This window comes from Engystomops pustulosus, chromosome 10 (assembly GCF_040894005.1).
Source record: "Engystomops pustulosus chromosome 10, aEngPut4.maternal, whole genome shotgun sequence".
Taxonomy (NCBI): Eukaryota; Metazoa; Chordata; class Amphibia; order Anura; family Leptodactylidae; genus Engystomops; species Engystomops pustulosus.
In genome coordinates this window covers 47,974,602-47,986,783 of record NC_092420.1, presented here as the reverse complement: position 1 = coordinate 47,986,783, position 12,182 = coordinate 47,974,602, and the positions used below count along the sequence as shown (strand labels likewise).

The following is a 12,182-nucleotide window of genomic DNA, read 5'->3' as shown; positions in this document are numbered from 1 at the left end:
CAGAGCAGTGTGTAGCACATAGATGAAGTGTACAGCAGAGCTGTGTATGTTGTTAGTACCTAGATGATGAGTTATGTGTGTACAGCAGAGCAGTGTGTATGATGCACATAGATGAAGTGTACAGCAGGGTTGTGTATGTTGTTAGTACCTAGATGATGAGTAATGTGTGTATAATGCACACAGATGAAGTGTACAGCAGGGCTGTGTACATTGTTAGCACCTAGATCAGTGGTGGCGAACCTATGGCACGGGTACCAGAGGTGGCACTCAGAGCCATTTCTGTGGGCACTCAGGTTATCATCCCAGGGCAGAGTTCACAGGAACAAATCCACCAAATTTTCCTGCAGTCCCAGCCAACTTAAGAGATGCTGCTCTCAGCACCGTTTTAAAGCGACAATTTATTGGCTGTTTGGAACTGCAGGGAAAGTAAGAAGGTGTGGACAGGGCTGCATTATCTTTGGATGTTCTCCTGCTGGACCAACCATTCTTCCTGTACAGAGGGACCCTGGAGAGAAGCTACAATGAGAGTGTGAATTTGCCCTCCTTCTTTCAACTGTATTGGTGGCCTCAGGGGCTGATACGATTGAAAAATGTGAAAGAACAGGTAACAATAAATTACTGCTTAAAATGTCATGTTGGCACTTCACAGTATATAAGTGGATTTTGGTTGTAGCTTGGGCACTCGGTCTCTAAAAGGTTCGCCATCACTGACCTAGATGATGAGTTATGTGTGTACAGCAGAGCAGTGTGTATGATGCACATAGATGAAGTGTACAGCAGAGCTGTGTATGTTGTTAGCACCTAGATCAGTGGTTCTCAACCTGTGGGTCGGGACCCCAGCGGGGGTCGAACGACCAAAACCGGGGGTCGCCTAAAGCCATCGGAGCTGCAATTTTACTGTGTTTTTACTGCAAGTTGCATGGTTTGGGGTCACCACAGCATGAGGAACTGTATTGCGGGGTCACAGCAATAGAAAGGTTGAGAACCACTGACCTAGATGATGAGTAATGTGTGTACAGCAGAGCAGAGTGTAGCACATAAATGAAGTGTGCAGTAGAGCTGTGAATGTTGTTAGTACCTAGATGATGAGTAATGTGTGTATAATGCACATAGATGAAGTGTACAGCAGAGCTGTGTATGTTGTTAGTATCTAGATGATGAGTAATGTGTGTACAGCAGGGCAGTGTGTAGCACATAGATGAAGTGTACAGCAGAGCTGTGTATGTTGTTAGTATCTAGATGATGAGTAATGTGTGTGCAGCAGAGCAGTGTGTAGCACATAGATGAAGTGTACAGCAGAGCTGTGTATGTTGTTAGTACCTAGATGATGAGTAATGTGTGTGCAGCAGAGCAGTGTGTAGCACATAGATGAAGTGTACAGCAGAGCTGTGTATGTTGTTAGTACCTAGATGATGAGTAATGTGTGTACAGCAGAGCAGTGTGTAGCACATAGATGAAGTGTACAGCAGAGCTGTGTATGTTGTTAGTATCTAGATGATGAGTAATGTGTGTGCAGCAGAGCAGTGTGTAGCACATAGATGAAGTGTACAGCAGAGCTGTGTATGTTGTTAGTACCTAGATGATGAGTTATGTGTGTACAGCAGAGCAGTGTGTATGATGCACATAGATGAAGTGTACAGCAGGGTTGTGTATGTTGTTAGTACCTAGATGATGAGTAATGTGTGTATAATGCACACAGATGAAGTGTACAGCAGGGCTGTGTACATTGTTAGCACCTAGATCAGTGGTGGCGAACCTATGGCACGGGTACCAGAGGTGGCACTCAGAGCCATTTCTGTGGGCACTCAGGTTATCATCCCAGGGCAGAGTTCACAGGAACAAATCCACCAAATTTTCCTGCAGTCCCAGCCAACTTAAGAGATGCTGCTCTCAGCACCGTTTTAAAGCGACAATTTATTGGCTGTTTGGAACTGCAGGGAAAGTAAGAAGGTGTGGACAGGGCTGCATTATCTTTGGATGTTCTCCTGCTGGACCAACCATTCTTCCTGTACAGAGGGACCCTGGAGAGAAGCTACAATGAGAGTGTGAATTTGCCCTCCTTCTTTCAACTGTATTGGTGGCCTCAGGGGCTGATACGATTGAAAAATGTGAAAGAACAGGTAACAATAAATTACTGCTTAAAATGTCATGTTGGCACTTCACAGTATATAAGTGGATTTTGGTTGTAGCTTGGGCACTCGGTCTCTAAAAGGTTCGCCATCACTGACCTAGATGATGAGTTATGTGTGTACAGCAGAGCAGTGTGTATGATGCACATAGATGAAGTGTACAGCAGAGCTGTGTATGTTGTTAGCACCTAGATCAGTGGTTCTCAACCTGTGGGTCGGGACCCCAGCGGGGGTCGAACGACCAAAACCGGGGGTCGCCTAAAGCCATCGGAGCTGCAATTTTACTGTGTTTTTACTGCAAGTTGCATGGTTTGGGGTCACCACAGCATGAGGAACTGTATTGCGGGGTCACAGCAATAGAAAGGTTGAGAACCACTGACCTAGATGATGAGTAATGTGTGTACAGCAGAGCAGAGTGTAGCACATAAATGAAGTGTGCAGTAGAGCTGTGAATGTTGTTAGTACCTAGATGATGAGTAATGTGTGTATAATGCACATAGATGAAGTGTACAGCAGAGCTGTGTATGTTGTTAGCACCTAGATGATGAGTAATGTGTGTACAGCAGAGCAGAGTGTAGCACATAAATGAAGTGTGCAGTAGAGCTGTGTATGTTGTTAGTACCTAGATGATGAGTAATGTGTGTATAATGCACATAGATGAAGTGTACAGCAGAGCTGTGTATGTTGTTAGTACCTAGATGATGAGTAATGTGTGTACAGCAGAGCAGTGTGTAGCACATAGATGAAGTGTTCAGTAGAGCTGTGTATGTTGTTAGTACCTAGATGATGAGTAATGTGTGTACAGCAGGCAGTGTATATAATGCACATAGATGAAGTGTACAGCAGAGCTGTATATGTTGTTAGTACCTAGATCAGTGATGGCGAACCTTTTGGAGACAGAGTGCCCAAGCTACAACCAAACCCACTTGTATGTCGCAAAGTGCCAACATGACAATTTAAAGGAAACCTACCACTTGTAGTGGCAGGTTTCCGATGGCAATACCGAGCACCAGCTCAGGGTGAGCTGGTGCCGGAGCTTATTTTAGTTAGTGTTTTAAACCGCGGTATCGCGGTTTAAAACACTTTTTAAACTTTATAGCCGGCGCATGGAGGTACGCGCTCGGCGCTTACCGTGCACGCGGCTCTCATTCACTTCCTATGTAGCCGCGCGCACGGTAAGCGCCGAGCGCGTACCTGCCTGCGCCGGCTATAAAGTTTAAAAAGTGTTTTAAACCGCGATACCGCGGTTTAAAACACTAACTAAAATAAGCTCCGGCACCAGCTCACCCTGAGCTGGTGCTCGGTATTGCCATCGGAAACCTGCCACTACAAGTGGTAGGTTTCCTTTAAGCGGTAACTTATTGATCCCTGCTGTATCACAGGTTTTAATCGTATTGGGGTCCTGAGATCACCAATACAATAGAAAGATGATGGAGAAATTTGGATTGTAGCTTCCCTCCAGGGTCCCCTGAAGAGGAAGAATCAGGGGACCCAGAGCAGGAGCTCCAATGACAATCCATCTCTATCCACACCTTCTCGCTCCTCCTATAGTCCTGGCAGCCAACAATGTCGCTTTAAAATAGCGCTGAGCATGGCACATCCTGGGTTGTCTTGGATCACAGGAGAAAGCCTTGAGTCCTAGCTGGCAAACCCTGTGTTGGGGTGACGTCCCGGGTGCTCACAGAAAGGGCTCTGAGTGCCACCTCAGCAGAGTGCAGCAGAGCAGTGTGTATAGTCGCATAGATGAAGTGTACAGCAGAGCTGTGTATGTTGTTAGTACCTAGATGATGAGTAATGTGTGTACAGCAGAGCAGTGTGTAGCACATAGATGAAGTGTACAGCAGAGCTGTGTATGTTGTTAGTACCTAGATGATGAGTAATGTGTGTGCAGCAGAGTAATGTGTGGCACATAGATGAAGTGTTCAGCAGAGCTGTGTGTAGAATGCACATAGATGAAATACCTAGATGATGAGTAATGTGTGTACAGCAGAGCAGTGTGTAGCACAGTGATGGCTAACCTATGACACGCGTGTCAGTGCTGACACACGTAGCCATTTTCACTGACACGCCGCTGCCTGAGAGTTAAGTTTCATCCTACATGATCAGGTGCAGTAGCCGGGAGGCTGAGAGATTGCACTGAGCTTCCAGCACTCCCCCCTCCTCCTCCCCCGGGCGGGCCCCTCCTCATGTGTGAGCTGTGCCTAGTGTCTCCAGTCAGCACAGGTATCAGCACAGGGCACAGCAGGATAGGTGACCCAGCCATACACCCAGGAGGCTCCTCTGCAGCTCCTGATAGTTTTGGTGGGGGAAGGATGGCAACACAGTCAGAGGCCACATCGCTGCTGCCTTGTGTGATGTCCCAGCAGCTGCCACCTCTACACTGACCAGCTCCAGAGCAGGGATGAGGGAGGACAACCACTCCCATCATACAGTGAGTAAGGTCAGTGACTGTATGATAGACAGTCATCAGGGCTTGTGTGTCAGTTTTGTGACGTACAAGCCCTGAAATAATCGCAACGCCTTGCAAATTGCCAGACATTGCGATTTATTTTGCTCCGCACACCTTCTCCATGCCAAGAGGGCATAAGGGAGATGCAGACAGCGGCACCTGCGCCCTCGCTATAACCTGTGAATTTTCATGACTGAAAGTTTGCAGGTTACTAAGCAATTTCACACCTGTCTGATTGTATGGCAGTACATGGTAGGATCAATCAGACAATCCACGGTTAAAGTACCCTAGAAGTTAAATAGTATACATATTTGTTATTTAAACTATAAATATCACAAAAATATGTTTTTTGTCAAGGTGACACACCACCCGAGTTATGCTCGGTTTTTTGGCAAATTTTGACACACCAAGCTCAAAAGGTTGCCCATCACTGGTGTAGCACACAGATGAAGTGTACAGCAGAGCTGTGTATGTTGTTAGTACCTAGATGATGAGTAATGTGTGTACAGCAGAGCAGTGTGTAGCACATAGATGAAGTGTACAGCAGAGCTGTGTATGTTGTTAGTATCTAGATGATGAGTAATGTGTGTACAGCAGGGCAGTGTGTAGCACATAGATGAAGTGTTCAGCAGAGCTGTGTATGTTGTTAGTATCTAGATGATGAGTAATGTGTGTACAGCAGAGCAGTGTGTAGCACATAGATGAAGTGTACAGCAGAGCTGTGTATGTTGTTAGTATCTAGATGATGAGTAATGTGTGTACAGCAGAGCAGTGTGTATAATGCACATAGATGAAGTGTACAGCAGAGCTGTGTATGTTGTTAGTACCTAGATGATGAGTAATGTGTGTACAGCAGAGCAGTGTGTAGCACATAGATGAAGTGTACAGCAGAGCTGTGTATGTTGTTAGTATCTAGATGATGAGTAATGTGTGTACAGCAGGGCAGTGTGTAGCACATAGATGAAGTGTTCAGCAGAGCTGTGTGTAGAATGCACATAGATGAAATGTGCAGTACCTAGATGATGAGTAATGTGTGTACAGTAGGGCAGTGTGTAGTGAACCTTGATGAGTGCAGCAGAGCTGTGTTTGTCCAAGATTATATTTAAGGGTGCATCCACACGTCCAGGTTTTCAGATGCTGTTTTTGATGCCCAAACCAGTAGTGGAGTGAAAATAGAGGAGGAGCAGCACTTCTTAAAGGAAACCTACCATTTGATTTGATGCATTATGAACCAAACATACCTTGAGAATGCTGCAGCTACTACACTGATCATATCTTGGTTAATCCCTGAGCTGAGTGGTTTTGCTGATAACAATTATACCATTCAGGACCTTGGGAAAGCTGGGACAAACTGGGTTACACATTATGGCTGCTAAGTAAAGCATGATTAGTCAAGCACTAATCAACCTGAGCTAGATCACTCATACACAGCAGCTGGGGGATGGTGCAGCAATTGATTATTCTGTCTGGCAGGAAGAAAACTGCAGGAGATGATGATGCAATCAGAGAGAAACTCTTTGCTATGAGAAGCAGGAAAGCAAGCAGCAGAGCAGATATAGAAGCCACAGAGCTTCATTATCATAATGTTATATCTGTTTTATCAGCAAAACCACTTAGCACAGGGATTAACCAAGATATGATCCTGCATCAGTGTAGCTACAGCATTCTCAGGGTATGTTTAGTTCATAATGCATCAAATCAAATGGTAGATTTCCTTTAATGACAAGTCCTCGCACATTATGATTCACACCTGCATTTGGGTTAAAAAAAATGTATATGAAAAACTGAACGTGTGGCTGCACCCTCAAGGAAATCAACCACTCAAAAAAAAAAAAAGAAATGCTCACTTCCGCTCTTCTTCATCTTGATTGTGTGAAAGGGAGGTGATGTCATGTGCGAATCATGAATTTTAGCCTATTGCATGACCTCACCTCCCTCTCCCAGAAGGTGCGGAGAGATGCATAATTAGCAGTCGGGAAAGTCGGACATCTTGTCCCCACGCTCCGTACTGATAATTATAACTTTATTTTCTAGGGGATCCCGGCGTGTCAAGAACTAGCGACTTACAATGCCGGGATCAAGTTGAAGAGGAGCGGAGGTAAGTGTTTCTGGGGTGGGGTTTGAGTGGTTGATTTTTCCTTTAAAGGGGTTCTCAGAGAATTTTCAAAAACTTCTATGTGCCCGGAAGGGGGCTGATTAAAAAAAAAAAAAAAACTTACTTCCCGATGCATTGTCTTACGGTGCTGAGTTTAGCTTCATGCTAATTGGCCAGCCATGCCCACCTGTCCCTATATCTCCGCACATGATACAGCGCTGGAAGCTAAACTCAGCACAACTTCTGTGTCCTGTAAACAAACAGGGGCACGGGCCAGATAGAACATACCTCCCAACTTTTGGGCTAGAGAAAGAGGGAAAAGTCCCTCCCATTTTCTTAAACCACGCACCATTGTCCCACCCTCAAACATAGCATAATATCAACCTAAACCGTGAAAAATAGGACATACTCTATATTTTTATACGGCATGGTACAGTACGGTGAAATATGGCCATGTACATAGAAGGCCGTATTGCCCATTGGAATGCAATACGTTCTCTACTCGTTCATGTGCATGGGGCCTAAGTCTAGGTCCAGACTATGATGTGTATACAGTATACTGACAGTGATATGAAGATAGACTGAAGCAGTAGGAGGCACAATGTGATACATGCAGAGACACAGTAGGCAGCAAGGAGTTGTACAGGGTATACAGGGTACCAGGTATATAGGCATGTATATAAATGGACAAGGGGGAGGGGGTTCAGCCATCACAGACTACAAATGGTGACAAGCCCAAGGGCAGCACAGAATCAGGTCTCAGACTGAGAGGCACAATAGCTGTAGAGTGTGCAGGCACGTGAGCAGGCTTACAATGGCTGCTGGAGTAATTCCTGCTCTGTACTACTTCATAACCTGCTAGCATGTAGCACAGTCACATGACAGAAACCAGTCACATGACACTCCCGGAAATGGTGAGCATAAAGGTGTACTGGGCGGAGTCTGCCTGACTGCACTGACTTCGACATATGTACAGGGGGTTGGCTTAGTGGAGGAGGGTGTGGACGGTAATAAATGCGAGGAGAAAGGGGCAATGCCTACTCCCCCCTCTCTCTGCCTACACTTGCCTGCCTTGCTTTATTGTCTCATTCTACGACAACATGGTATTGTATATGTTGGGCATGTAGGGATCAATGCATCAGAGCTTTGTTACATTGGTCAATTGCACTTTTCATGCATAATTTTTTGCACTTTGGCTCTATATGGTTATTTATATTCTGGTCCTTATGGTTACTGTAGTTCTACTCTTGGCAGACTGTAGTAGGGGGTTTCTAGGGCAACTTGGCCCTTGGCAGCTTTGTACACCCCTCTGGTGTACTTTTTAAGTGTTTTTATATTTATTGTTGTCCCGTCTTGATTGTGTTTAAAATTGTTACTTATCCAATAAACATTTTTTGTTATTTCTGTCTAGCCTTGTGTACGCATTGTGTACCTTTTTCTTGTTTTGTTTGGATTGTATAGCTATCGGGGTGCGTTGGCTTACATACATTCGTATACCTTGGTAGTGCCTGTTCTACACAATTTCGGTCTAGAGAAAGGGGCAATGTATTCATAGTGAGACGGTGGATAGAGGAGATCAACATAACAATAGAGTAGATGTCCCAGGCCATACCTCCTGCTGGATCCAGGACGGCCGGGAGGTGTTGGTAAATTTAGGGGTTTTTTTTAAGCAGCCCCCTACTGGCCACATAGAAGTTTTTGAAAAGTCTCGGACAACCCCTTTAACCCCTTAAAGGGGTATTCCCATCTGGGCATTTACATTTAATGTAATTCATTTGCCATATTTAAACATTTCTTCAATTGGATGTTATTAAAAAAATGTTCCTGTGTGAAGATAATTTATCATGAATGTAGCCATGTTGTCCCTTAGAAATTAGATGGCTTCCTCGGATACGACCACCTCACATTTTGGCAGCGGTGGCCAGACATGTGTATTGAGCCCTGCCTGACCACCTGGCTTCAGTGTTCATTACCACAGGACGGCTGTGGGACATGTAGAATGTCCCAGACATTTCATATACAAAAACCCTTTGTGTCTTTGTACAATCCCTCCAACAGAGGTGGCCGTATCCGAGGAAGCTGATCTTGTTTCTAAGGGACCATATGACTACATTTATGAGAAATTATCTTCACATGGGTAAATTGTTTTTAATAACATCAAATTGAAAAAATGTATATACATGGCAGATAAATGAAACTGAAAGTGAATGCCCAGACGAGAATACCCCTTTAAGGACGCAGGGCGATAGAGCCTCAGTGTGACCCTTCATGGGCCACCCTCCAGTAGACACACTGCCGCCCCTACCCCGCGTAGCCACACTGACCCCTTCCCCCTGTAGACACACTGTATCTCCCCTCCCGCTACACTGCCCCCCTCCCCCTCCAGCAATACTGTAGCCCCCCCCCCCCCTGCAGCTACACTGCCTCCCTCCCTCCTAGAAAGAAAAAAACTCACCTTTACTTGTTCCCTGAAGCAGCGCAGGAACAGCTGCCATTTTTCTTCGGCATGTGCTGTTGTACGCGTCGGCTCTGAAGCCGCCACACGTGATCCAATGACGTCATCATGTGCGCCGGCTTCAGAGCCGTTGCATACATTGGGGAGCGCCGCTTTGGGGGAACAAGGACAGGTGAGTTTTGGATTCTGCTTCTATGCTGCACTCCCAACGAGCGCAGCATAGAGGCAAAAAACAACACAAGCCAGAAGGGGATCATTTGTACCAATGTCTTAAAACGACACTGGTACAATTGATCCAGGGACCCGAGTGGGCCAGTTTATGGTTATAACTTTTGAACACTGTTACTTATCAAAACGATTTTGAGATTGTTTTCCCCCACATGTTGTACTTCATTTTAGTGGTAAATGTTGGCTGATAAGTTTTGCATTTATTTACAAATAAAAGAAAAAATTATGATTTTTTTGAAAAATTTACTATTTTTGAAATGATTGCGTCTTCAAGCAGATAAGGTTATCCACCTAAATAACATTTCCCATATGTCTAGTTTACATTTTCATAATTTTTGAAATGTCTGCATAATTTATTTTGATGTCACGCGGCCTAAAAAATCAAATATCGATTTTCAGTTTTTTCAGAATTGAATATTTTGGGGAAAAATACTGTTTTGTATGAAATTTTACATATTTTATATAACAAACCCCCTATATAATCAACCCATTTTCGAATCTGCACCCCTAAAACTATCAGAAACAGCTTTTAGGAAGATTGTTAACCCCTTGAGATCTTCATAGTAATTGAATTTAGAATGGTCAAATTTTGTCGGTTATACATTTAGCCCTAAAATTCACACATTTCCAAAAGATAAAAAGAGAAAACCCTTCTAAAAAATTGTTATGCAATTTCTTCCGAGTACAGAGACCTCCAAATGTGGTCGTTACTTGTTTTATGGGCGCACAGCGAGGCGCAGAAGGTATGGAGGAACCTGCAGCTTCATCGGCCCCTTTTGTAGGCTATAAAATTTTAGTTTTTCCGTTATTGGGGCCATGTGAGGCCATATTTTTTGCGGGATGAGATACTTTTTCCTGTGTTACTATTTTGGGGTTGATGTCTCCTATTGTTGAAAACTTAGGGGAGGAGTAGAAAAGCATCAATTCTGTACTGGATTCGAGTCTCAGAAGGGAAGGAGCGCCCTGCAACCGCCAGTGTTACCATTTTGGGGTTGGTATCACCTATTGTTGAAAATTTAGGAACTTTTTTTTTTGAGGGCAGGAGTAGAAAAGCATCAATTCTGTACTGGATTCTTTCCAATTTTTTTTTTTTTTGGTGTTCACCTTAAAGCCTAATAATCATGTTATCTTTATTCTATGAATATTTTTTCTTACGTTTTACTAAATTTGCCAAATAAAACCGTAATGTGGGGAAAAATCTATCATTTTTGCATTGCCGTGTTCCGAGTGGCATAACATTGTTACTTTTTTGGCTATGGAGCTGGTTGATGGCTTGTTTTTTGTGGGCAATGTTGTTCTTTGCACCAGTATCATTCTGGAGTACATATGTTTTTTTTTATCACTTTTTATAGCATTTTTTGTGGGATCAAATAGGTAAACTTCATAATTTTTGGCAGTTTTTTTTTTTAATGGCGTTTATCGAGGGGGTTCAATAATCATTTACTTTTTTGATTAAGACTTTTTTTGTGTTATATCTCTTTATATGTTATGGGGCTTATTGGCATTTTTATTGATTTATTGCTTTATTCCCTATACACATGCAATAAAGTGAAAAAAACACAAAATCGCCAAAAAACCACACATATTTGGTATTTCCGCGTCCGTAACAATCCGTACAATAACTCAGAAACATTATTGGGCCCGCTCGGTGAACACCGTAAAAACAAAACCCGAAAAACTCGCCAAAAATGTAAATTTTTCATAAAATCTCTTCACAAAAATGTTCTAAAAAGTGATCAAAAAAAGTTGTGCGCCAAAATGGTACCAAATGAAAGGACAACTCAACATGTAAAAAGTAAGCCCTAAACTAGCTCTGTCAACAAAAAATTATTAAACTTACGTCTCCAAAAAGATGGCGATGCAAAAACAAATGAGATTTCCTCTACATTAGTGTTTTTTCCAGTAAAATTGTAAAAATAAATGAAAAACTATATAAATGAGGTATCACCGTAGTGACCTATAGAATAAAGATAATATAGTATTTTTAGTAAACGGTGTACGACCCCCAAAATATACAAAAAGAAAGGAAACCAAAATTGACAATTTTCTTTTCACCCATACATTCAAATCTCATCAATAAGCTAATGAACCACTAAAATGAAGTATTTGTAAAGTGCATCTCATGTCGCAAAAAATAGGCCCTTATATTTCCAAATTGCCAAAAAAATAAAGATTGTATAGCCAATAAAAATTGACAATGCATAATCTTCTCTGAATGGCGCAGCTTCCCTTCGATGCCCTTGCATGTGCCCATACAGTAGGTTGCCTTCACATATAGAGGATTGTTATACGTGGGAGGGATTGGGTATCACATTTTGTGGAGCGTTTTGGTATTTTATCCACTGAGAACTTGTACATTTTTTGAAAAACACATGAATTTAGCCCAAAAAAATGTACTGTATATACTCGAGTATAAGCCGAGACCCCTAATTTTACCACCAAAAACTGAGAAAAACTACTGACTGGAGTATAAGCCGAGGGTGGGAATACAGCAAGCCCCTAGTAGTATACAGCAAGCCCCTAGTAGTATACAGCAAGCCCCTAGTAGTATACAGAAGCCCCTAGTAGTATACAGCATCCTGCCCCCACGGCCCTTAAAAAAATAAACTTAAATACTCACCCTCCGATATCAGCGCGGCTCCCCGATGTCGGCGCGGCTTACCGATGTCCCCGATGTCAGCGCGTCCCGTCTTGTTTCTTCTCCGCGGCTCCTCTTCTCTCTTCTTTCTTCCGGCATAGCATGCGCATACTATGATGCGGCCGCTGCTGACATCATAGTATGCGTGGCCACGAAGAAAACATGACCGCGTCCATGCCGGAAGAAAG

General features: G+C 43.4%; 1 protein-coding gene across 1 annotated transcript in view; it reads left to right on the top strand.

Moving 5' to 3' along the window:
• Positions 1-2,053: 2,053 nt before the first annotated feature.
• Positions 2,054-12,182, top strand: part of COLGALT2 (collagen beta(1-O)galactosyltransferase 2) — a 118,884-nt gene continuing 108,755 nt past the window's right edge. Inside the window, exons 1-2 of the mRNA XM_072127117.1 lie at positions 2,054-2,120; positions 6,613-6,676. The gene's annotated coding sequence lies outside the window, so the exon portion shown is untranslated. The remainder of the gene's footprint in view (positions 2,121-6,612; positions 6,677-12,182) is intronic.